This window comes from Pithys albifrons, chromosome 14 (assembly GCF_047495875.1).
Source record: "Pithys albifrons albifrons isolate INPA30051 chromosome 14, PitAlb_v1, whole genome shotgun sequence".
Lineage (NCBI taxonomy): Eukaryota > Metazoa > Chordata > Aves > Passeriformes > Thamnophilidae > Pithys > Pithys albifrons.
Genome location: NC_092471.1, coordinates 15,886,794 through 15,909,309, shown reverse-complemented (window position 1 = coordinate 15,909,309; position 22,516 = coordinate 15,886,794). Strand labels below are relative to the sequence as shown.

The window sequence follows — 22,516 nt, the reverse complement described above, 5'->3', positions numbered from 1 at the left end:
TGGCTGCAGTTGGTGGCACTCAGGTGAAACTCCTATTTAGATCATACTTCTAGTTTGTATAGTGTTCCCTCTCATGCCTTCTGCTCTTTGAATGCCCAAGCTGGATTTCAAAGCCACCGTTTGGCAGGTCAAGCATGGATCTGACATTGCTGTCACCCTCCCTGGCTCTGGAGCTGCAGGTCCCCTTCACTCTCACAACTCCAGTCCATCTTTTCTAGGGACAATATTTTGGTGCTTTACAGAAAAGGATCTAGGCTAAGGACACTTGGGTCCCTTCTGTTTTGGCCACAGGGTACAGTTATGTCCAGGCAGAAAGCACCTCCTGACCTCATAAAATGTGGGCAGTGCAGCTGAACCTCAGTGCCAAAGAAGGGATGTCTTCTGCTCTGAAACATTACAGGAAAGGAATGTTGTCTCCTGTTATTTAAGAAATCTCCTCCCTTCCTTATGCAAAGCACATATTAAGAGTAACAGAAAACATCACTAACCTTCCTTTCATTTGGAGAGGAATTCTTGACTAAAATTATTGCAAGTGATATATTGGATATAAAACAGGGATGCTTGTTGGAAATTACATCAGAGGAAAGGTGTCTGAGGGCAGTGAAAGGCAATGCTGGCACATGTCTCATTCTCTGTGCAAAGGACTGCAGGAAAAGGAGAATGACAGAGGGCAAAGCTGAAACCATGTAGATTTGCTGTGAGTTTAATGTGTTTGCTGTACCCTACCCTGGTGGCAGACAACTTACCACTTTGCACCCAGTGCCGATTTCCATGGGATGAAAGTTCCAGTGTGGTTGTGAACATTATTGCCAGCATTTTCTGACTGCAAAAAAGCTTAATTGTGCACTTTTTTCTGTACTCTATTTTATTTTCTTTCCTAGAAGTATTCTAAAATACCTACATATCCAAAATTGGCTATGCTGACACTTTATTGGGGAACCAGAAATGTGCTCATACCTTGGGTCTTCAGATGTCACCAGCTGAATTGGTATAAGAGATTGAATTTAGATGGATGGCAGTTTTGATAATCCTCTCTTTGTCTCTGCTGCTCTGTTGCGTAGTGTCCACTGGAGAAAATGCAGTTTTGTGTCACAGTTGTGCTCTTTCTCATCAAAATGAGAGTTAATCTGCCCTCTCGTGATTGTGTGTGTGTGAATTGCTCTTTTGTGGGTTGTTGAGTTGGGCTTTTGTGGTGGGTTGTTTATTTCTGGCCCAGCAAGAGACTGTTGGTTATGAATTAGAGGTTTTAAATCAGGCCTCCAGAGATACACAACTATCTTCTTACTATCTTCTTACATGCCATGAAGCCATTCAAAGGAAAGCTGAAGTCTGTTTTCTACACAACACCAATTTTCCTTTGCTTTAGTTAGTAACCTTCAGTATTACCAGAACTGAGTTTAAATGTTCTTTCCTTCTGTTTTTTTTTTTTTCTTTTGGTTCTGTTTGCTGGTTCTCAATCCCATCCCATTTAAGCAGTTCTGGGGTAAGGGACAGACACAGCCTGTCCCCTCAACTTTTTCCCTTAAAACCAATGTGCAGAGAAATAATTCTCTGATACAGTGTCTGTGTTGTGGTCAAAATGCAACTAGTCTATGCAGACATACTTTCACAGATTAGAAGAAATACTTTTAGTTGTTTTGGGACCGTGAGAGAAAAAGACGTGCAGTTGACTGTGAGATTTATAGTCTTTGCAGTTCATTCTTCTCTAGTTTCTTTTGTAACCACTGCATTGTTCTTATTTCTGTCCAACACTTAGTCACATTGGCTCACTGACTATTAAACAACCACAGTCTATTTTTATAGCTGGTTTTCTGATTAAATACCTGTAATGGTTTTGTTCTCAGTCCTGGACTTCAAACATCTAATTCATTGCTATCCAGCATCTTGCATCTTTTGGGTATTTTTTCCTTCTCAGCCGTGTTTGCAATGATGGGCCTTTTCTCTGGCTGAGTTGCTGTAGGGTTGGGAATGCTGGAAAAGCTCTTCCTTCCTGCAGAAGAAGCAAGCACAGGATTTTGCCATCTCCAGCCACACACAGGAGCTGCCCAATGCATTCAATTTGCTGACACAGTTCCACAGGTGTGGACAACTGCAGGTCAGCTGCACTATGGGTCCCATCACATTGGATTTCCCACACAACCTGCAGCTTGCGGTGCCCCTGGAGAAGCCCAGTTCAGTATCCATGAACATTCCTACCTCCTGCACTCCCACAGTCTGGGGATGATGCTCTGAAGCCTTGGCATGGGTTCCCTGTGCTGGGGACATGCTCTGAGGTGTGTGGGATGATACCCTTGGCCTTCTTGCATTTATTTAGTACCAGGGGAGTCCATGGGTAGGATTCAGATATTGTAACTCTCATGCAAGAAATAAATATTTGTCATAAATAGGATTGTAATTTTTTAAATGAATAGTGTGAAGTCAGCATAGGCTCATAAATCTCATTCCTTATAAATCTTTGCGAGGCACCTCCATCACACCCAGAAGTCCAGAGTTTTGCCTGTGGAAGGGAGTCATGAAGAAACTGAACTTAATATAGAAATAAAAATGAAAAAAAACCCCAACAAAACAAATAAAGAAAAAACAGTAAACTATTCTTCTGTGTCTCAATCACAAGGTTGAAAATCGAGTTATCAAATGCTTTTTGTAGTTTTCTTTGGATTTTGAAAGATAATCCTGTGTAGTTGTGTAGCAGCATCAACTACAGTGCTAAACTCAGTCTGTAATACACTGAAAAATATAGGAATAATGGCACAGAATCCTAAATGCCCTAACATTGTCCTGCTACCATACTGAATTTAAACATTTACACTCTTCAGAGGAACTGCAACTTAGTTCTTAATTAAAGTCACTGAGCAAATGCAGATTATATTTAATTTAAATATTTATAGAATTTGTTTAAGCTTTCAAAATAGATTAGATGTTGAACAGCAAAACTGCTAACATCTGAATGATAATTTTACTTCTGAGCCCAATTAAGAAACTAGTCAGGAATACAGCTAATATATTGCTGTGTTTCAGGAAATACTTTAATAATGTTGAATGTACAGAAGGCTTTTAAAAATCAGTGCTCTCGATTAAAAGGGGTTACATCTGACAGTATTTTAAAATCTTCCATTGTCTCTTTGCGTTCTGGGAGTTGCAGATCTTCCTGTTAGCCTAAGTACAACTGCAAAAAATATCCAGTGAACCAGACAGATCAAAACATCCCAACATGCCAATCCACTTGATTTTTATAATGCTGAACCATTAAATTGAAGCACATGATTATTCCAGTTGGTTTTAATTTTTCGACACATAGAAAGTATGTATGTAGTTTTCAGACTAGAACTATAAGCCTTGCATAAAGAACATTTTTACAATTTTAAGGATATTTTTATTTGTAAAAAAGTTATTTGCATTTAAATAGTCCCCCATCAGTATTGCTTTGGTAAGCCAGTATATCCCTTGGCACAGCATTTTCTCCAGAATGTCTCAGCCACAATACCCAGACTGCCAAGGCTTTTTCAGGGACCAGTTGAAACTCTTCGCTTCTTCTTTCTATTCTCTTCTAATCCCATCTTAATCCTGCTTTATTCATTACTTTTTTGTTTTCAGAAACACCTTCCTTATCATGTTTATCTGTCACATGCCTAAAGGTGATCAGATCCTACAAGCTTTAGGATGTTTTAATGTAACTTGTAGGTTTAATTTTGCAAAAATGTTCATGTTTCCCAAATAGCCTATCTATGAAGTCTTTCAGGATTGAGTTTGAACCTTCTGGAAATTTGTTTGGCAGTCTCACATTTTTCAGTGTGGCAACAAGTGCTTCTGTGACTGAAAAGGCTCTTTGTGTGTTTCCTACAGACACTTCAGCAGTACTTCTTAACTTGCCTTACAGTTTTGTTTTTACTCTGTATCATGAAGTCTGTAAGAGCTGCACGATCTTTTCTGGGCTTCTTTTCTTGCTACACAATGTTATGTGAATTGTTTTAAATTGCCTTTCCTATCTATTTGTACACTGCTGTTTAGGCTGGAATATAGCATGTGTTTCATTTTTTCCTGGCCTCATTACATTTCATTCCTTGCTTCACTGCATCATCTGTCTCGTTAGTCTATAAATCTGATCTATTCTAATCACTGTAAATTCTCTGTTTCCCCTAGCTGTGTGTCACCAGCAACACTAGTCACTTTGGAAATTGCTTTCCTGAAAGGTCATTTTACAAAAGATAGAGGAGGAGGCATTGTGCAGTGTGGTGCGTAAGGCTGGGGGTTTGTCACTCGTCTCAGCCTCAGAGCAGCTGCTGCAGGAATGCCCATGAACATGCCTATGAACTCCTCTGTCCATTGGCTGATCTTGGTAGCTGTGACATGCTGAGATGGTCACCAAGGTGAGTGCCTTGGGCCTCAAACTACTAGCATGGGGAAGTTTTCATTTGGGTTTGTGATCTGTATGCAGCATAAATATTGTAGGGTGGCAAAGGACAGTTACCACTTCAGTGTCACTTTTGTTGGGAAAAGGACTTTTTAAAAGGCACATGTTTTGTAGTATGTAGAAACAGTGATGCAAAGCCAAGAGCATGCAATGGATGTCCCATCACAGGATCCTCTTATGAAACAGCAAGCACACTCTGCAAGTCACGTGTGCCTCCTGCTTGGCTTTCTCTCCTCTTCCAATAGCATTTATGGGCTGGTAGTTGGCATATTGATATAACAGTAGGTCTGTGGGTTAGCTGAGACCAGTTACAGTCAGTAATTTTCCTCTGTTTTCCATGCTTATAGGTGTCAATGCCTCCACTGTGCTCATTTCTGTGCTGGTCCTGCCTTGGGACTGGTTTGGTGGTGCAGACTGTGCTGCAGCCAACACGCCTCTGCCCACGGCCTTCCTGCTGCTGCTTTTTCTGCTCCTTCCCCCACAAATTTAGCACTTCTGCACTGTGTTAGATATGCACAGGAAACTGCTGGGCAGAGAATTCCATCTTCCTTGGATGCCTGTACGGCCTCAACATTGAGTCTTTCCTGGTCTGCTCAAGGCTCTGGGGTCTGTGTGGGTGTATAGGGTGCATTTATTTGTCATTTTATTTTCTTGGGCTGTGCAGCAGAGATATTTTTGAGCAAGAGCTGCTCAGTTCCTCAAAAGATGATGCTTCTCCCTGGCCTAGGGTCCTATGCTGGACTGACTCCTTTGCCAGTCATATTGTGGTCCACGATATGGGGATTTGTTCATGGTTACAATTTGCACTTGCAAAAGGGTGTTGTCCACTGTCTTGGATAAACAAGTTTAAGATTCATGAATGAAAAGAGCAGGATGAAAGTTAAATACTTTCCTGAATCCCTCATTCCTGTTTTTTAACTCTTCCTGATATTTCTCATAATTGGGAGAGTAAGAGGGGATGGAAACATGCCAAGTTTTGGTTGGATTACTGAAGGGCCATGTGACACTACTACATCAAAAGTCTATTATGCTGTTTCATAGTGGTTATAATTAATTGATGTATTTATTTAATTTTGTGAGGTTTAGTAGCTTTTTAATGACCTTTTGCATTTGTTTCTGTTTGTGGGTGACTGTTATAACTTGCTTTTCTACCCCAGGGATGCTACCTGTGTCATGCTATACTGGCTTTGGTTGTTCACTTATAGCAGAAGGTATAAATTCTCCATATTGTACATAAATATGCCACTCCCTTCTGAAAATTTGTCAGATATGCTACTTCAATTATCAATGCTTAGGAATCTGATTGCTGAAAAGCTTTAGTGACAAATTAAAGCCTTCTGGCTGGAGCTGGTTTGTTGCGTTTGCAGATAAGCCTTTCAAACCAGTGCAAGTTTGCACCAGTGGAACTTAGAGAAGAGATTCAGCTATAAAAAAGCCTAAATAAAGAAGTAGAGTGGAGGAGAGTGGTGTGAGTTCTTGATGATGCTTGTGTGATAAAACCTGCTTGCCCTTGAAGATGTCAATTATGGGCAATTTTGAGGTTTGAATTACTCAGAACTATGTTTAATGATAAAATACTAAACCCAGAACAAATTCTGAGTAAGCCACAGCTGACCAAGCCATCTGATTAACAGGACTTTATCTAATGGACTTTTTAAATCGAGATGTTTCAAAAAAACTGTATGAAAGCAACAGATGTTTAAATCTGAAGGATAAACATTGTTCTTTATCTATCTCTCTATTCCCCAAAGGTCTCCCTGGCGTGTGTGAGTCTCCTCCCCAGTGAGCAGTTCAGCTCAGTGCCATCCACAGGTGCCAAGTGCTTTGGGAAGAGCCCACTGAAGGCCTGATAGGCAGGCCCTGATCACAAACAGCAAATCTGCCCAGCTCATCACCATACACTGGCCTCAAATCTTCTTTGGAGCAGCTATCAGAGAGGTTGAATTTCACTGCTTCCTGCTGTGCTGCCTGGAACATTTTCCACATTAATACAGGCTGATGGAAACCTGTGTCTAGGTGGTTCCACGTGACATCTCACCCTGCTGCCCCACAGCCTCTCGTGTACCAGTCCCTGCCAACAGCGCTGCATCCCCACGCACCAGATGTGCAGGCAGCTGCAAAGAACTCCCTGCCCTGAGCACAGGTGCTCTCTTTCAAGAAAAAAGTAAGTGTTGGTTGGTTGGTAAATGCTGGGCAAATGTATTCCTGTAAGTCTGAATAAAGAAGCTGCTGCTCCTTAGGGACTGGCAAGGACAAGGCAGTCAAGAAATCTGGCACTGGCTGAGTTGGGAAAGTGCCAGTGCCAGTCCACTGGCTTTAATTTGCCTGGCAAGGCAGCTCTCCCAGATGAGGTGAGATGTGGTGAACCTAAGATTCTCTTTAGGAAGGTTTATTTGGTTTAAAATGCTTTGTTAGCAAATACTGCTTCCAACTTTTTCTAACTTTTAACTAGCCTTAGTTCACCTCTGTCTTTATTTTAAATTCAAAGGTACTTTACCCAAAGTGTTCTCATCAGCCAAGCCACTACACAGAATAGTTTAGTGTTCATCTGTCTCATTTCTTTACTGTCCAAGATGAATCTCAGGGGACTAAAGCTCTGAACCAAGTGGCTTCAGGCAATTCATCTGGAAAACAGAGCCACTTAGACTTTTGTAAAGAAAATAATTTAGTAATCAGTGCAAGAGACCTGTCTGTAAGCCAACTCATTTCGAAAAATTGCCAGTGCAGTAATTACAAACATTTTATTACAGTAATACTGAGGATGTCTTTCCATTATTTCCAGAATTTCTTCTTCCCTGCAAGTGTAGGACTGAGCTGGTTTTGCATCATCTTCCATGACCCTGCATTAGAAAAGCTTTGTAATTTGAGGTTGATGCTGCAGAGCTGGACATTGAGCAGAGACAATTTTCTGAACCCTGCTGACCCAATCCTGGTGAAACCATTGGGAAGTGAGGAAGAAATTGCTGCCACTTTGCTGGCAGGTGTGCCAATTGAGTGCATTCTCACCCAAACACAGAGGTTTCTCACTCTCTTGTATCATATCAGTGGATCAGTGTTAATATGCATTCTGCAAATTAGGTATGTATAGTGACTCTTAAAAGTTTTATCTAATCTCAGACTTTGGACCCTTATCTTACAGTTTTTCCTTATTCTTTTTGCAAAAGAACGAGAATGAGAAGAAACTTTTTTGTGCTCTTGAAGCCATTTAACAATGCAGTTTCTGTACCTTCCAACCAACAAGGTCCCCCAGTATCACCAAAATGCAAATGACACTTTTCTGTTTTGAAAATTTTTCTGGCAAACATAAAATTTGAGGTGAAATACTTCATGAAACAAAGTGAAGGATAGACTGACCTGCAGTTACCATGTTAATGCAAGGTTTTGGCCATGTGATTTTTTGGTTTATAATATTTTGAAAGGATAAATATTAGGGTAAAAACAAAGTTCCTGTACCTATGCTAGTGAGATGCTCATTGCTCTCTAGCAACAGTTGCATGTTATTTAGGGCAAAAATTTCAGGGGTTGGCTCTCCTGACTTTTTTGCTGTGCGGAGCTATGTGGAAAAGATGTGGGGCAAAGCTTCCCACAAAGTGGGAGTAGGGGGACAAATAACATGAGTTGTCCCTTTTCAAACTCAGGGAATCTCCAGATACCACTGCAGTTCACAACAAGGCAGTCCAGACTCAGCACACATATCAAATCTACTGTTTTGCCATCTTGGTTTCATGTGATAAAGGTTACTGTCTGGTTAAATTAATACATAGAGAAATACAAGAAGGAGCAGAAGTGATGTGCCTTGAGGCACAGGAGGCACAGAAGCCTTTATGGCGCCTTTCACAGGCTCAGTTACATTTCTGGCAACTATTTTCAGCATTGTTTTTGAGCAATGTTAGTGAGGAGGGAGCAGAAAGAATGTATTTCTAAACTGATGTGCCCTAAAGGCTCATCTAAAAGATTTTCACTGGCTTCATGAAAAGCTCCTGCACACGATCTAAGAAATTATAGCAAAATGGCTTATCTCCTTTTCATAGTCTTGTCTTTTAGCCTCTTGCTTTTTATTGTACTGTCCCTTAAAATTCAGAGAAGTGTTTGGAAGTTTACATACTGTAAACTGGTAGGTACCAATTTTGACGATGTTTTAAGCAGCACTGTAGCAGAAAGATAGAGTCTGAAAGCAAGGTCAAGGCCTCAGAGGGGTCTCAGTGGAGGCTTGTTCTGGACTGCTGCAGCACATCCTGCTCTGATAGGTGGGAATGATTTGTTAGAATTTGGCTAAAAATTCACGAGAAAATAACTTTCTAGTGAAGAAACAAAAGAAGCTTTGCCATCACCAACCCATTATTGCTTGTGGATTTTAATAGTAAAGAATTGTACTTTTGGAGAGTATAACTATTCCTCCATGGTGCTGTCTGGCAGTAAAAACACTGGGAAGAACCACACAGGTTGTTTCTGGGAGAAGTATTTCTCTCTTTGACAGCTGCAGCAGAATTGCTTTGTGCTTTTCTTAGGAAAGGAACAGCCCCCCATACCTACCAGTGTGCTCCATATGATCACCTGCAGGATTTACCATCTGCCCTGCTCATCACCCAGTGGGTGGGAGGTGAGGGTGTCCTGCTGTCAGTGTTCAGACACCAAGAGGAAGGGAAACCACCTCCAGGAGGATTTTATACAAAGCTGTTTGCTTCCAAAAGTGCCAACAGATTTAAATTACTGCTGCTGTTGTCAACAAGTTCCCCCTGCATATTCTGTAATGATTAAGGTCCTTGGAGGTTTTGGATCACTTATGTTTCTCAGTGTAGCTGCAGATTGTGAACATAAGGGTTGCATCAAGTAATTTAAATAATTAATTGAAAGGCAGAGGTTCCTTTTCTTCTGTGTACTTTGCGTAGGAAAATTCCTGCTGACTCCACATACCTTGCTACTAAGAAGGATAACCTGGACAGGTAGTGAAATGTTAACTCAAAACTTGCCAGCTTTTTCACTTGCTCTAGAGTTGCTCTCAGAAACAGCTGCTGCCTTGTTGCTATCAGTGCCAGAGCCAGAGAGTTTGATGACTTAATCAACCTGTTATTCTACCAGGAACCATTTGTGGATTCAAATACAGATGTAGGATGATAATTTTAGTAATTACAAGAAAGTTAATGTTCTCAAATTCAAAACATGTGCATTAAAAACCAGCCCATCTCCTGTTCCTGATTTGCTCTGAAGCCAAGACTGAGCAGGTTGTGCACCTAGTCTGAACTACGCAGGGCAGTGATCTTACTCCTATTATTTGCAGCAAATTTTCTTAGAACATGACCAGGACAGCAATTTTTTTTTAAAATGTTAAAACTTTCTCCATATTTCTTTGTAGTTTTTATTCTTCATTGTGTGATTAATTTCTGTAAAGGCTGGACCATGCAGTAGTAGTTTGAGGCTCACCTTTCAAAATCTGAGAGTTAAAATGAAGTGTCAAAGCCTTAGACCTGGGTAGTGTGGACAAACCATAGTGTCTTCTGATCACTTCCAGTTAAGGTTCCCTATTTCTATTGTAAAAAATAAAAAGGAAAAAATGTATATAATCTTGGACTTTCCTAAAGGAAATACAGCTGAAGGAATATGGGAACTGGTTAGGTAGACTTCTTGAAGCCTCACAATTGTGGAAATATACAGGGCAGGACAAAAATCTGCAAAGAGTAGGTTCAGTCCTTAAGCTTCAGTGAAGTGATGCTGAAAACTTTTAGCTGGTGCTATGAGTTGTTGATTAAACCCAAAGGCGAAACAATGGACACTTGGAGGTTTGGGGATTTTTTTTTTGTGCAACAGTAGGGATCAGTGCAAGGAAAAACTCTGAAATGGCTGTTTTTAAGTCTTTAGGGAATCCAGGCAGAGTTCTGCTTTGACAAAGAGCAGATCCAAGGTATGATAAGCCTATTGCCAGAGAAATCACATCCTTCTGACTTGTACCTGGCTCAATAAATGCTGCCTGAAACTCAGAGTCAGACCCCATGATTCTCCCTTGACTGGTGTCTGTGCTCAGCAGTGTGGATGGGTACATTCTCTCTCTTCTTTTCAAGAGTGTATGGATTGCAGAATAGCTCTTTCTTGTCCAAAGTGAAAGCAGATGAGCTAAGTATTTAGCAGTGATTTCTTTGGTACCAACAATAGTGGCTGGAGTGGGCTACTGAGTTTCAGGTTTGTTTTGTGCCCTTCCTGTGTTCCAGCTGCCTTCTGATGGTGAGACCAAGTCAACCAGAGCACTGAGAAGGTTCACATTGCTCATGTGCCAAGTATTTACAAAGCTTTATTTCTTAAAAAGAGAGAAAAGTGTGAGTCCTTCTACTCCATTACAAAGACTGTTGCTTTTTATGATAAGCGGAGATGTACTTGTTTATTTTTCCCCCCTGAAATTAAATTTCATTGAAACTCTTACTGCTGCATTGAATTAAAAGCTTCTTCTCCCTACATTTTTATAATACTGCAGGAAGCCATTATCTGGTGTCTTCCAGAAGAGACTTTTCATCTAAATTTAGCTTTTGCTGTTCTTGATTCTAGTTGGTATTAAACACTTCAAGTGATCTCATATATTCAGTTTTTTGGGCAGTATGAAAATATGTGTTTAATATTATTGACCTTTGATTTGGCAGAGCGTGTGGGTTAGGTTACATATTATGTTTCCTTTTGAAAGGCATTGAATTTTATTTTTTTTTGCAAAAATTCAGTTGCAACAAAATGAAAGTCAAATTTTCATTATATATGACCCTTTACTACCTGGACTTCCTTCTAACCTTGTTCTCTGTGATTTTGTATTGCTGCAATTCCATTGTGCCTAGAGTACTTGGGACCAAACCCAGGACTACTGTGCTTATCCTGAAGACCTTGAGAGCAAGCTTGCTTTTCTTGTCTCAAAGTTGTTAATACTTGGTTTGAATCCTGACCTGCATGTACAATTTAATTACTAATTTAGCTGCTAGACGGCCCTAAATCTGCAGCATTAATGAGGAGATAAGCAGTAATCCTGGCTTTGACAAACTTTTCTGAATTTACAGAATTACAGAACTTTCTCTTGCAAGGAAATTTCTTGATCTTATTAACAAGGAAAACAAGAAGCTTAAAGCTGACACAAAAGCAGTGTTGTTGACTTGTTTGGTTCCAGGGTCTGGTCATAGGATGTTGCCTGAGTTTGTAAGTAAGGACATGAAATGCACCTCATTCACAACAGCAGATTTGTCCCAGCCTCTTCTGGGGAGACCAGGTATTCTTAGACAGTCACATTTCTTTCCTTTTTTTCTCACTAGTATCTTCCTGACTGAGTCCCCAGTTACGTCCTAATTGACTTCTTTCTTTTAATTGACCATCTCTCCTGAATGGCCATCAGTGCTGACCTGCTTTCTCGGCTGGAGATGCATATTACTGTAGCTCTTTAGAGACAAGCTGTTAAAAAAAAAGAAAGAAATAAATTCTAGTTTATCTGGCTTGTGGATAAGCAGGATTTTAAATGCTGCCATTTGCTTCACAACTCCCTGTAACGAGCAGGAGGGGGCATCTACTTATTTTCACAAGCTTAGCAACTCTAGTGTATCCTGTATGAGCAGGGATGCAACTGTTGTTCCTAACATCTACTTTTCTGTGCCTGTTTTAACACTTCATGGATAAGTAAGTCAGTAATTGTAACTGCAATATGTTATTATCACCTGTGATCATGTAGCAGAGGTCACCTAGGATGTGTTAAGATAAAACAAGGTTATGCACACTGTATCTTGAGAGATGCTTCTTTCAGCTCTCTGCTTAGCAGACCTTTCCAGAGGCTTTTCCTGCTTTATTCTTAGCTTCTCCTGACACCCACAAATGACTGCAGGAAGATGGGCTATCTGCATTGCGTTACAGCTGTCAGCAAACAGGGCTCCTTCCCTCCTCTGGGCCAATAACAGCAGCAGAAAGGCTGACCCTCACCCCGTTTTATTCCAAGCATTGACGCTGACTCGTGGTGCTCTGTACACTTGTGGAGGACTTTTCCATAAAAGCAGCAATGTATTATGAGTCAATGTCATCACAGAAAAGAAGCTTCAGCTGCTGTGAGTTATTTCTGTCCATTTGGCAATCTGCTCTTTTTCCTCTATTAAACACCATGTCACCCTGGTGTTCCAGCACATTCATTGCTACTCCAAACAGGTATGAAATAAAAACTACTCTATCAAAGGAGATGTGTGACCACATAATAATACTTAGGTGCTTATGGAGATGATCGCTGCAACCTATTCTTAAGTACACTGATTTTATAACTGGTACTTTGTACAGCCCAGAGAGGCTGGGAGCATATTCTGTCTGACCTCTTTCTGAGCTGGGTAGAGATTCTGACTGAGTGTCTTTAGGGTTCATGCCTTACCATTTCCACATGTTAGTAGGAGACATTAGGAGATCCTGCTTCATGCCAAAGCAGTTGGTAGCTATAAAAGGCATGACATGAGAAAGCAGCTTGCTATTATAATGGTAAAGTGGTAAAGGCCCTGTAAAATATGCTGTGCTTGGCATTGTGAAAACAAGAGGTGATATCTGCAGTGGTTTTCACTGTTTTTGGGGATTTTTTGGCAGAAAAGTGCTGGAGGCCCCAAGCCAGCTCAAGTATATTGTCACTGTGGCCTGGTCAGTGACTCAGAGTGACCATCACATAGCAGAGCTATGGCTGAAAACGTGCAGGTGAAATTGCAAATACTTACACGACCATCCATCAACCATCACCATTCTTTGGCTTGCTAACAGGCCAGTGGAGTTTCTGTATGAAAATCTGTGTTGTGGTTGTTGTATTTTAGTAAGAAGTAAAATAGGACTCCTTGACTAGGGACAGATAACTTCTATGACATTTGTCTTGAGAAGGACACCTGCACTGGAAGTAAGTGCTCAGTACTTAAGGCTATGTTTAATATTCTGCCCAGTGACCTTTTTAAGAGAGCTGAGAGTGCTAATGCACAGGGTAGACAGTGAAAGGATATATGCTTTTAATCAGCTTCCCAATTGTAAGATAATAAAAGCAATAATCCTTTTAGGATTCTGCTTCTATGATCTCTGTATTTTCCAAGGTCACTGAGCAGAAGGAAAGGTAAAGGAAGATAAGCTTCCAAGGAGCTGAACAGTGGAAAAGTGAAAAACGTCACACACACCAGATTGTTGTGCTTCCAACTCACAGTGAGGGGGTCAAACCACGTTGAGAACAGACTGAGTGGTTTCACAGAGCACTGGTCACAACAGATTTCCAGTGTAGCATGAGCTTCACCTTGTGGTCCCAAGCATCTCTGGATATATGCAGACTGAGAATTTGGACTTTTTCTCTTACCAGGTCACCAAACTATTTGGCCTGGGGAAGGGAGGGAAATTTTTATAGTTGAGAGCTCTGATTTGGTTTGCTTTCAATGAGCTTGTTTAGTTTCTCTAAAACCACAACACCTTACCTATGCCCCCCCAAAAAAGTCATTCCCAAAAACTATTACCCGCTTCATGTGAAAAAAACCCAACTTATCATTGTTGTTGAAATTTTTTACATTATAGGATGGATACAGTAGCCAAATGTGTAATTTAAATGTCCAGAGTTGTTTCTGTAGTAAACTCCAGCCCTCAGTACCAGACATCCATTTTCCCTTGACTTCATTGGACTCTGTATACACAGAGAACCAAACCTGGCTGTTTGCATATTAAAGCAGCATAATAGCAAGTTGTCCATCTCTTGTGAGCTCTTGGCACTAGATTGATTTTCTCTGCTGGGTCAGTCCATGGGTCCATCCAGCCAAATATGCTGTTTCCAACAGAGGGCAGTAAAAACTGCCTAGGGAGGATTCACTGAGACAAGGGCAAGAACACAGTCCTTGCCCCTGCAGTCTCCTAAATTCTAGCAATTTCTGCTTAGTGGTTTCTTAAACCAGATGTGGGATTATCCTGTTTAAATAGCCGCAAATGGCTGTTTATTTTCCCCTCTCATTGTTTTGTTTAATTGCTTTTTGAACTCACCTAAAATGATGAGTACAGAGGAGGACAACGGTGATTAGGGGACTTCTGTGAAGAAAGATTGAGAGAGCTGGGCCTGGGACAATGAGAGGGGATTTACCAGTGCACACAAATATTTTAAGGGCTGCTGTCAAGAGGATGGGGCCAACCTCCTTTCAGTGGTGCCGTAATGGGATAAGGGACAATGGGCACAAACTGAAACACAGAAAGTTCTCAGAATTCAAGGGGAAAGTTGTATACTGTGAAAATGCCAGAGCACTGGAACAGGCTACCCTGAGAGGTTGTGGAGTCTCCTCTGGAGAGATTCAAAACCTGCCTGGAGGCAATCCTGTGCAACCTGCTCTAGGTGAACGTGCTTGAGCAGGGGGGTTGGGTTAGGTGATCTTCAGAGGTCCCTTCCAACCCCAGCCATTCTGTGATTCTCTGACTAACCAGCAAATTTTATTCTCCTGCATAAGAAATGCACTGCATTTTTGTTTAGGCCTCGACTTGTTCTTTCTTTAATGTTGCTGTTAGTAGAACAAGCAAGTTTTGTCCTGCTATACTAAATATTTATTTACTATAGATGTTTCAGTTAATGGAAAATGTAGCAAACCCCCAGTTTGTAGTACAAGATTTATTTTGATTGTCAAAGCCCAGAACAGCCTTTACAGCACAACTCTTGTCTGTACGCAGATTGTGTTCATTACGCTGTTCATGGGGAGCTCTGCAGGCAGTTCTGGCTTGGCTTGTGGGAGCACTCCCCATGGTGTAGGAGAACAGCATTGTAACACACATGTTGTGTCTGTGCATAGGTGATGGAGAAATGAAGAGCAGTGCTAATAGGTTAGGGACAGCAGGATTAAACAGTACTTTCTCATGCCAGAAGAAACCTTGGGATCTAATCAGAACTCTTCATGTCACATAAACTATAAAATTTAATCCTTTGTGATTCCAGCCTGGGAACTTTTTTCATTTGAAGTGCTGACCCCTTCTCTCTATAGCATTGCTGTCTGTGGTAAAGCCCAGTTCTAACGCATATTGTGGCATGGTAATGATTTTTTTTTTTTTGGGTGCCCCATGCTGTGAACAGCCAAGCCAAATTGTTGACAGTCTTAATGCATTTTGGAGCAAATGCATTTCCTGAGGTACGGTGTGTTCCACCTTATCCTTTAGTTAATATATCAATTCTTCTGCCTCGGGCAGAGATACTTAGGCTTATGTCTCTTGGTTGTTGCTTTTAATTTGAATTCAGTTGTGAGCATTGAAGAAACTGTCTCAGACATTACCAATGCTTTAAATTCACTACAGAAATGGTCCCTGAACCATCAGATTTTTTTCACACATTCACATGGCTGAAATTCAGGCCTCTGGCCTAGACTGTGCCAGGCAGCTGTAGAGTGTCTTTCCATGTCAGCTGCATAGGGCAACAATTATAGTCAAGTTACATTGAAGTTGCATAAGATGGGTTGAACTCCTCATCTCAATTAACTGATGAGTATCGAGCTGCTCTTAAAAAGAAGGGTCCCGCTGAGGCTTCCCTGCACTGACTTCACTCGTGGCTGTATGTTCCCCACATTTCTCTTGCATCAGTTCTTGCCTTTACTAGACCCATTAGCGAACTATTCCAACTAATTAATTAGCTGGGCTATTTCCCAACTGGGGAAAAAAATTAACAAAGACAAAAAAGAAAAAAAGAGCTGAGCTGGTGAGCTGATAAAGCTCACTTCAAGTGCTGAATTTCAGGCATGATGAATAGCCAGTCCAAAACATGCCCAAAGTCATGTTTTCCCTCATGTATCTGATGGACCAGCATTGAAGCATGACAGTTCTGTGAAATATAGTCCCAACTATCTTAATTTTATCATCTCCCTCTATTTTCTGTCTTTCTGTTACTGCTTCTAGTCTGACAAGCAGAGTGGTTATCAAAGAGTTTCAGTTTGATAGAAGGGTGTGCTTTGCTCCCAAGGCTGAGCTAAAAGCTTGAAAACTTTGATTGTGCACAGTCCAGACTTTCTGGAGGGAGAATCCAGGGATGAACCCAGCTGGGGTGCATTGTTTTCTCTACTGCTTCTCTCAGATTTTATTTCCAAGATGGTAGGTCTTGATTTATGTACTTGTAAATTGAACATAAATGTGTTTATATGTTGTACAGACACTATGTGACTGAAAGGCTGTCGGAGAGTCTGAGATAATAGAGATGCTGTGTAAGGACTTGTAATGAACGAGTCCTGATAAAATAGCTGTCAGACTTCCTGTACAGTTTTTCCTGTGAAGATATACCAAAATATTGGTGTCATAGGGATGCTTTGAAATATAGTCAGGTGAACTAGTTCACCTAAAGAAAGAGCATATCTAAACTCTACTCCCATTTCTCTCTGTATATAACACAAGCTGATTTCTAAGATGCAAAGCCCAAAGAAGCCCAGGCTATGGTGTTCTCTATTTTGCTATTTCTCCCCAGTTTTGGCAGCTTGTGTGGCTCCTGCCACTCGCCAGGTATGTAAGTAGAAAGCTGGCAGTATTAGTCACAGGAGACCTTCAAGCCTGGCTTAAAGCAAGGCTTGCTGAGGATCTTGTGGGGAGGCTTCTTCGCCATGACTCTGCACCTGCTGTGCAGATCACCAGTGTTGCCTTGGTCCCATTGCACAGGTCCTGAGGGTGAGGAAAAAACATCAATTTCATTAAGAGGCGGAGCTGAGCTGATTAGTCATAATGATTTACAGAAATGACTAACTGATTGGTGAACTTCTGGGTAAAAACTGAATTTTGGGGAAGGCTGTTTGCTCTGTGGCACTTCCCTGATTTTGTTTACGATTGAAACAGAGTGACCATTTATTTGTAGGTGAAGCAGTTTTGGCTGCCCCGTGACAGCTTCTCACAAGGATGCTGGGACTTGACACAAGCATGAATCAATTGGCTTCTCAGAAAAATTCTGAGAACTGGCTCTCTGCCACATGGCCTGGAAATGGGACAAAAGTAATGTCATTGCTCCATTTTCTTTCACTTTGCTGAAACTTTTTCTTGCCAAAATCCTCAGGCTAGAAAAACAGTCCACAAAACCAAAAAAAAAGAAACCCAAAATGCAACCGAGTGGTGTGCTTTTATTGTCAATACTGGTGGGATTTAGGGTGACTGAAAAACCCAAAGCCCTTGGCTTTGCTTGATGAACTGAAGCAGACAAATATGAATTGAACAGGCAATGCTAATCTGCCAAGAGCAAGGAGTGTGATTTTGCCTCACACCCAAGGTGCTTGGGTGTGAGCAATGTACAGCAGTGGAGCAAGGCTGGAGATTCCCGAACTAAAGGCACAAGATACTCCTTCTCAAGCTGAGGAGCTTCACTTCCCATGGCTCACTGGACCCACTGACTCTGTGCAGAGCTGCCTCAGAGTTAGGGAACCTGTAGGAGTGGGAAGGTGTTGCTTCAAAGACATGGTATGAGGTTATTTAGTCTGCCTTCCCAAGTATGGAAGAGAGGTAAATGTAAGGGCAAATGACAAATGCAGCAGGAGTCAATTGGGAAAAGCTCCACTGTTACAGTTTTCAGGCAGGGAGCACACCTGTGGACAGCAGATGTTCTTATTTGTCACAGGGGAAAGTAATTCACTTTCAATAATACAAACACATTTAAAACCCCCCAAAGTTTTAAAGTTCTCAGGTTCTAATTAAGGAAGCATGTGCAATCAGTAGTAGAGCAGACCCTTCCTGGAACTGGTGTGACATATGCTGCAGTGTCCCACCTGCTGGGCTCTGACACCAAGGCTATGTATTCCCATCTCTGGAGCTCACCTCTGGCAGCTGAAAAGGGTCTGTGCATCTTTCACCACCTTGAATTCTGTCTCATTTGTTGACAAGATTAGTATGTCCATGTTTCATAGCATTTTTTAAGACACAATCCTATGCCAATTCCAGTATTATCTCCAGCATGTTTAAATGCATTTGTGGGTTTTTATAGGGTCTTTTATACTCAATAACACAATTAGTTTTCTCCCTTCTTGTTTAATTAGTTTTAGATTAAAAGGATATGTCTAGAATTAAGCATGTTCTTGTCAGTTTAAGATCACTTATTAATAGTGTCTTTGGACCTCGAACAGAGATTAAAATTTACTATATTAGTTACTTTTAGGCAGCTTAACATTTCTAATAGAGAGAGAAATCTTACATAACTAAGTCTGTAATTCCAAATGAAACTGATTTAGCTGATCTAATAAATAATTAGTGAAATTGGAAATTAGATAAGTGCTGATTCATTAGCATCTGGTTTTAGAATGTGTTTGTAAGGAGACATGAATGGAAAGAGAATGCTGGATGAGTATCTGTTGGTAAAGTAATATTTAAAGGGCATAGAAGTAATTTATTCAAGATCTAAGACAGCCTTAGCTGACAGTATTCAATATTTTTTTTCCATTGTGAAACAGTGCTAAGATTTCTGTTATAAAATGTGAGGACCGTCAAAACCCCTATGAGGACCATGAACATATTGAATAAACTTAGATGAATCAGTAACTTGTATTGAATAAAAAACAATGAATCTATATAATTGATTATTCTATGGATTTTCATCTGGAATTTTAGGGATTGCAATGTAGAACTGATGGGAGCAAGATGAGACAAATTAACAGAAACACAGCAAAAACTAAAGGGAAAACTTGTCCCACACTGCAGAGAAGAAACCCCAAACTGAGCATTTATTTCTCTTAGTCTGATACCTCTAGTACAATACACACTGTGGCTGTGTGGCTGTTTAATATGAGCCATTGTTAGATGGTGCTACAGTTCTTCCATAAGCTGGGTTTTCTTGTGTTTATTTGTGGACAGCTGGTTATCTGTGAAGAATTGGCTGGTTGATGTGGCTTCTGATCCTCATTTCTAATCCTGAAAACATAGGAAATACTTTCTTCATCTTACTCTTCCACAGAGCAGAATTACCTTAAGACTAAACTTGCCTCTGTGAAGTGTAGGAATGACAGGGTCCATGAGCCAGGGTGCCTGGTAGGGGTCAGCTGGTGCTATGGAAATGTCTGGGTATTTTACATGAAGCACCAGAAGTCCTGTTGCTTCAATAATTTTAAATAAATCTTTGGACCCACAGGAGGCTGTTACTCCCTGCAAACCATCATCTCTGCTGTTTCTACAGTGCTTGTTTCCCACACATCACTGTGCCTTAGCAGAGAAGCGCCTTGATCTCACCTCTTTGGAAACTTCTTTCTCGTTTCTGATGGTGGAGTAGGTTCCCAGGTATTTTGTGTGGGCCCTCCCTTCCCTCGGTGCTCTCCCTTCCCTCTCTATACCCCTGAAAGGTTTTACCTGTACACTGGTTATTCTGTTCTCTGATGTGTGTATTTTGGTGAGCAAGCAGAGATTGTGTGCATGTGAAAGAACTGAGCATTCAGTGCCGAAACAGCCTTTGGACAAGCTGAGATGATTGCACTGGACTACAGGAGTCTCTGAGCCCAAACCTGAGGTGAAGGATTACAGGATGATGAGCTGAGGACTCAGAAAGGCATCCTGAAAGTCCTTGAGAAAAGGTGTCAAAGACACCATTGAGTAAAGATCTGTGAGAATCCATTTTTAGCTCTTGCTCCTGGTGTTTGCATAAATTAGAGGGCTGAATTTTTTGTCCTCTGCTTTGTATCAGTACCCAATGAGTAGTTTCCTGAGTGTCTAGTGAAACAGTGAGCTGTCATTGCAATGATTCATTACCTCACTATTGTTCTCTACACAGTTTGTCAACCCAAACCCAACTTTCAGAAAATGCCCAGGATGCTTACAGTATAGGAAAAACACTCCATAACAGAATGATCTCTGGATAATTAGAGGTCATGGTCAGGGCCATGGGTAATACATTATGGAAATGGTCAGTTCTATAAATATATGGGTAAAATTCAGAAGTACTGGAAAGTTAATTAACAAATCATAAATGCCCAAGTGTTCAATTGGCCCCAACACAGCCCCTAAATCTGTGTGAACAAATGTTTATGAGCAGAATTAGCCCATTTGGCTATACAAGCTGTGCATTGTGTAATTGCTTTTATTTGCAGCAAACTTGCACAAAACCTTTAATATTACAGCATTATGTATACAAATCCAAGCCCTGGCTCCATAGAGTGGTGATGCACATCATACCTTGGTGCAGAGGCCAAACTTTGAACTAGTTCTTGAAAAGGTGACTCAAGTGAACTACAAAGCTGTGCTCAAGTTGCACAGTGCTGGTTTTGGAAATAAAAATCCCAGAAGGACACTCAGCTTTCTCCTTCTGATACCTACTTACTTTTTCAGCACCCTAGTGCAAAACTGGAAATGTTTGAAAAAACCCAGACTGAACATGTTTTCTTTTTTAAGGGTTTTCTTTCTTTTATTGGTCCTTTTAAGACTAACTAAATATAACATCATAAAATACTTTTAATAGCCCTCCAAAAAAGATAGAAATATTTTTTCCCTTTTTTGCAAGGTAGGTGGCCTATATAATGTTTTTTGCCATACTCAAGAAAAAAATATTCACAAAGGTTCAGAAATCTGAAACAATGTAGGGTTTCATTTTGCTGCTTCCTGCCTTCTTCCATTCTGTCTGAAAATTGGGACAGATGAAAAGATCCATGCTTTCAAAATTCAGAAGAAACCTAGCTTGGATTTATGCCTAGTACAAGGGTAAAAGGGTTGAACATTTTCTAAGTAGGATTGTAATTTTCTAGTATACGGTGCTGCAGTTGACTCACTTCATATAAAAAGAATGTAATTCATTTTATTTTGTAGGTACAGAGAAGGGACCCTACCAGGTCATGATTTCCTGCTAGTGATTCACACAAGTCAGTCCCTTGGCTGAGTGTTCTTGAGGATGATCTTTCTGTGCCACAGAAAAATCTCAATTATTGCTTTCAGCAGAGGTTAAACAAGCTGCCATCTCGAGCAGCTTGGAGGTAATAAACTGTGCTGAGCTGAGCTCAGCTAGAGGCACACATCCTACGCAAGGCTCTGGCCCTGGATGCATACAAACTGTGAGCTATATTCCTTATGCTCCAGGGACTATTAAGTTAAAAAAACATTTCTCTTTGTACAAAAACTTTGTGAGTGATATATGCCAAAATGACACATGGATTGTCACATATTTGGGCTTCAGTGTGTTCTCTTTGCCAGGGAAAGCATCAGTTCAGTGAGATCGACAACCAGAGCACCTTGGGTGTGTAATCCCAGTGCTGCTGCAGAACTGGGCTCACAGAAAGGCAGCCCCAAATCAGGGCATGGTAAAAAAACTTTGGGAAAGTTCTAAGGACTCTTAGTTGAACCATAACTAGCAGCAACACACTCAAAAAATTATCAGGTAATTATTAGAGAACAATAACATTGTTAGGCTGATTGGGCTATGCACCAAGGGGCTGTCAATCACAGTTGTTATGAAAAGCAGAGCATTTAGAGGCTGTCAATCATACCTGTTTGTAAAAGCCGAAGGACTTCAAGAATTGTTACGCCTGAATTTACCAAATGCAGAAATAACAAAAGCACCAGAGTCTCATGCAGACTGGTATTACAGTTTATGTAGAAGCTCTTGTGTAAATTTATGCCTTTATTCATCTGAAAATATGACACTGGGAGCTTGGAAAGGTTTATTTTTTAGCTTGTTCCTTTATAGAACTGATTATATTTTTCGGGGAGGGGGCTGCTCAAGTGTGTCAAATCTGGTAACAAAAAGTAACTTTTCTTATATTCTTTTCCTGTGAAGCAAAAATGTTCGAGTTATTCTCCAAGTAGGAGAGAGCTGGTGCTGAAGCCCTTCATTTTCCTGAGGAGTTTCACACATTACTGCATATCTAAAACACTGCAGCAAATACCAGCTGGAGAATTTACAAGGATTCAGGAAATCCTTAAAACGGAGGGAGGTACTCACCCATAAATGCTGTGGGAAATGGTCCCCATGAGACTGAAAAAAACCCCATGGAACCTTGTGTCTTTATTTTTCAGAAAAGCGTTCAACACACATTCTCCTCTGATTTAAGCCCAAAGTAGTAGTCAGTTATTCAAGGGGATTGTTTATTGTGTTTGGCTTTCTTTCCCTATTCGTCTCTTTTCCTTTTTTTTTTTTTTAAAAAAAAAATTCAAATTGTAGAGTTTTTGAGAAATAGCTCTCTGATGATATATTTCTGCATTTGCAAA

At 40.7% G+C, this 22,516-nt stretch overlaps 1 protein-coding gene across 4 annotated transcripts in view; it reads left to right on the top strand.

Moving 5' to 3' along the window:
• The window catches only part of HTR2C (5-hydroxytryptamine receptor 2C), a 219,120-nt gene that overhangs the window by 134,889 nt on the left and 61,715 nt on the right, over positions 1-22,516 (top strand). For 3 of the 4 annotated variants that reach the window (XM_071569242.1, XM_071569239.1, XM_071569240.1), the window contains exon 2: positions 6,163-6,575. The exons of the other annotated variant lie outside the window; for it this stretch is intronic. The gene's annotated coding sequence lies outside the window, so the exon portion shown is untranslated. The remainder of the gene's footprint in view (positions 1-6,162; positions 6,576-22,516) is intronic. 4 annotated transcript variants of the gene reach the window in all.